The following is a 4,986-nucleotide window of genomic DNA, read 5'->3' as shown; positions in this document are numbered from 1 at the left end:
GCACCAATTATATTGAGACCCTATATGTCTATAGAATTTGACAACATAACGGTTTAAGCACAAGTTATCTATCGTGATTACATAGGGCAAGTAAAACGGTTAGAGTTACCTACGAATCATGCATACACATACATGAACCTATGCTAGCATGGCAAGTTCTAAACCACTATATTCATTGTCGCTTCAATAGAGATTAACACGCTATCTTATATGTTAGCTACGCACATAAGACGAATAAGTACAACCAATACCAGGATATCAATCAATCACCACACACCAAGATATCGGAACAACTAACTATTGAAATCCATAATTAAATCTGCTAGAACCCCATGACAACGATTAGCCCATAATTGAACTCATCGTCACCATGGGTTCCAATGAAAGCATGGTATAAAACAAGGTCTTAATAAACTGAATAATAATTAAAGTCCGAATAAACGAGATCTAGGTTCAACAAGAATGAAAACGAGCATCCAAAGTTACAACTAATTCAAAGAATCACAAGTTAAAAACAAGATCTTCTTTTTCGGAGTTGTTTTATGCTTCTAGGTCCTCTCCTTGGTATCCCAATCTTCCCGGATGATGAAAACCCTTTTTTTAAGTATATATACGCCCCTAGTGAACCTGGACCCTTAAAATCGTCAAATTCCACTCCAAAAAGGTTTTTTCAGCGAAATTAGCGACCAGCCGCGCCTTGGGCGGCCGCTCAGCTCTCCTGGGCGGGCGCTCAGCTTTTCTGGGTGGACGCTCAGCTCTCCTGGGCGGGCACTCAGCTTTTCTGGGCGGGCGCTCAGCTTCCGACTGGAAAAATTTCTGATGAATCTTGTTTTGGCCATAACTTCAGTTCTACTCGTCAGAATTAGGCGATTCAACTGCCCACGCGAAGCTATTGAGATTCTATTCAACTTGACAATGGACTTGGCTTCCAAATCTGATCACTTTTTATCATATTTCCTTTAAAATCTCATTTCTCCATTTAACTGTTACCTGAAATGCAATAACACAAAAACACATCAAAATTCCAACAACTTGAGTCCAAAACACCAATTTAAGCTTGTAATAAAGCATTCCAAGTGGATATAAAATCCACTTATCACACCCCCAACCTTGAATCGATGTTTGTCCTCAAGCATAAGAAGACTCAAAACTACAAAATAAACCTAATGCATAAATGCAACTACGTGAATGCAATTAAATGATAATGCAATCGATCCCCTCAGAATAACCATAACCAAATGAATAAGCCAATGCCTAAGAATGCAATAACTTGAAACAGAGTTCGAATAAATCCCACAAACCAACTCACAAACCAGAAACGTGCGTGTGTGGAATGCTTAACAGATATCTCTCGATACTAGATCAATAACCATAACTTATCTATCATCGAAACAATCAATAGTTTATAAACAGAATAGACAATAAACACATTATGACTCACAACACCTCCTTTCTACTAGAGTTATACAAGGATTCACACTATTTTTGAACACATAACAAAGATGCTTATTTGACCGTGCAATGAATGAGGTCCCAAAAGACTTATGCAATAATACCCATGTAATGAGCGTTAGGTTAGCGGATCCCAGACTATAAAAGCCTTAGGTCACTAGGCACAAAGTCCCCTAGAAATTAATAACCCGAGTATTAAAAAGCTCGCTCTTGATCAATTATGCATAAACACGTACTTTTTTTCTTTCTTTCTTTCTTTTTTTTTCACTTTTCGTTCTTTTTTTTCTTCTTTTTTTCAATAATTTCTAAATGGGTGTGTTTCGCTCCCTCTCATTCAACCCTAGACTACTCATAAAAATATGAGTCGGCTACTAGCCATTTGACGCCTAGCCTTACAACAACTAGCAATGAAATCCAAGTTTTTCACCAGTTAAAAAAATCAGTGTTTTTACGTCATTACAAGAATATCACAAATTATAAATATAATCAAGTGATTAAATCTGAACAACAAACAAGTATAATCATGATCTAGATCAAAAACAACCCTATAAGACTTGTGAAAATATTTGTTTCTGGCATGCAAATCAATTCATTAAGACTTAAACATCCCTTTATTCGTCATCACCACACTCAAATCAACATCAACTTATCAAATATCATAGTTCATCTTAAGGGATCATGATAAATATGCATGCAAATGCAACTATATGAAATCACATAAAAACAAACAAATATGTCCTAAATGAATAAATCATGCAAAAATATGAATGAACTACAACTAAACATGCAATATTAATCTATATGAATCTATATGGACACACACACTACTAATCCTTACATTAACAATCTCTAACCTTCCCGAAGGAAGATCTGAAGAGGGTGCCCCAGTCCCCATTCTCCCACTTTAACCCGATAAAAATACTCCTCCAGTGTTGGTAATTGTCAGGAATGGAAGCACTATTAAATATGTGTTTACACTTGGGCCTTTGTTTAATGTAGACCCAACCACAGATACTTTAAGAACTATTATAACACTGGAAGATTTTCCTAAAGACTGCTACTGACAAAGGAAAACCTCCTCTAAGACACGAGACCATGAAGCATAAAATATTCCTCCAAGCATTTGGAGGAAGCTGACAGGGGTTGATTTGCAAGTCTGCTAGTAAGTGAGGAATGAAATCATGGAAAGGAAACCTAAGCCCAGCATTAAGGGTATCTGTGTAGATAAAAAGAGTGTCGGGCTTCCAGTGAGAAGTACAATCACCACCATTAACAGGAACTAGCCTAAGAGGGGGACGAACATTATAAAGTGCGTTCATTTTATCAAAATCTATATTGTTCCATGTATTACAATAGTCAAATGAATCAAGATGTGCATTAGAGGGATATTCATCCCCCTAGTGTTAATCATGTCTAACAATGACATATAAGAAGAGCGTATTTCGATATCGTTACCTCGTTTTAAAGCAGAAGTGATCTTAGCCGCTCTCTCAGAACTCTTGTTTGCCATTGATGGAGGTAGAAGAAAGCTTGGAAGCTTTGTAAGGAGAAGAAGAAGGCCGGAATAGGCTAAAAGGATGGCCGGAAAGTTTCTAGGGGGGAAGAGGAGTATTTGAGAGTGTTTTAAAGAAAATGAGGTTTTGAGAAATGAAGAAGAGTGAAATGTGAAGTGTGAGTGAAATCACACTCCACCTCCACTCTTATATAGCCTCTAGGATGACAATTGGTCCTGTAAAAAGCCCATTTGGGCCCAAGAATAGAACATTCTGGAAGAATCTAGAAAAATAAATAGGATTTGATAAATTCTGGAAGAATCCAAAAAAATCTTCAGAAATTCCAGAATATTCTGGAATTTGGGTTTGAAATAAAGGCCCAACCCAAATCATACTGGGCCTGGGAGTATAAAAGCCCAGTGTAAGGCCCCAAGTCAGAAAATATATAATAAATATGTGAATCTTATTGGGCCTAAGAATATAACAAGTCCATTAGAATCAAGCCCATTAGAATCAAGCCCAATAGAAGGGCCCAAATCTAGAATTTTCTAAAAAGAAAATAAGGGAAAGTCCCAAAGGAAAGCCCATGATTGAGGCCCAATTAGGGCAAAAACAAAAAGGGGAGCCCAATATACTAAAATGCTAAAATCAGAAGTTAATCCTGGCCTAAATTCGGTCAAAATTCTAACTAGGTTCATAGTCAAAGCCGCGTGATCAAAAATCTCAACGACCAGACTTATCTAGCCCATAATTTGGTCAAAAATTTCTCAGAGAAACCTTGAATCTTGACCGAATTCGATCAGAATTCCTGATCGAATACTCTTGGTCGAAAAAGACCACGACCAGGATCAAAAGGATGGCTGAATTCGGTTAGAAAAATAAAAGAAATCCTGACCAAAAGGGTCAGGAATCCGAGTCGAATGCTTCTGATCGAAATAGTTATCGACCAGGACTAGGTAGGGGCCAATTCGGTCATGAACAGAGAAAATCCTGACCGAATTTTGGTCAGGTTCTAATCGAATACTCCTGCCCGAATGATGCTTCGACCAGAAAATATTGGGGGAGAATTCGACCAGGATCCTGGTCGAATGGGATTCCTAGTCGAATTATATATATATTTATATATAAAAAGAGAAAAAAAGAGAAGAAGAAGAAGAAAAGAAAAAAAAAAGAAAAAAAAAAAGAAAAAAGGGGGAAAATTCCTGAAAAAATCATAAAAATTGTAGAAATTAAGGAAATTCCTTAAAATTTTCTTGAAAATTATGAATATTTTTTGGAAAATTAGGAATAATTCCTGAAAATTAAGAACAAGTCCAGAATTAAGGATAAATTCTGAAAATTGGGAATAAATTCCAAAAAATTAAGGAAAATCCCAGAATTAAGGGAAAATTCCGGAAAATTAAGGAAAAATCCCAGAATTAAGGAAAAATTCCTGGAAATTAAGGGAAACCCCCAGAATTAAGGGAAAATTCTAGAAAATTAAGGAAAAAAAATCCCAGAATTAAGGAAAATTCCTAGAAATTAAGGAAAATTCCCAGAATTTAAAGGAGAAATTCCTAGAAATTAAGATAACTCCTAAATAATAGGAATGAAGGCAAAAGAAAGTGATAGGGAGATTCCAAAAAATCCCTAAAGTCATGTACAAAGGCAAATTGTTGTAAATGTTTAGGTCACTCCACGCTTTACGCAAAAACGATACCCTGTAAGGGGACGAATGAACTTAACTTCTGCGAAATCTTTTTATGATTTCCCAGAAGTTGGGGGCAATTGATCGGGAATAAAATAAACCCTGATTGCGTAATTATTATCGCATTATTTATATCAGAATTGGGCTAACAGCTAGGCCCATTAAAAAGGGCCCAAAATCCTGAATATTAATTAATTTCATAATTAGTTAATAAGGGATAAATCGGATGATAAATAAAGTCCAGTTAGGAACATAATTCCTTGAAGATTGGCCTCTAAGGAACCTTATGGGATAAGGAATCAGTTTCCTACCTCTTAGGACTCCAAAGTCCATTCTAATTCAGAGACTTGCCCA

The sequence above is a fragment of the Apium graveolens genome, chromosome 6, assembly GCF_009905375.1.
Source record: "Apium graveolens cultivar Ventura chromosome 6, ASM990537v1, whole genome shotgun sequence".
NCBI lineage: Eukaryota > Viridiplantae > Streptophyta > Magnoliopsida > Apiales > Apiaceae > Apium > Apium graveolens.
The sequence above is the reverse complement of the archived record's forward strand: the minus strand, read 5'-3'. Positions refer to the sequence as shown.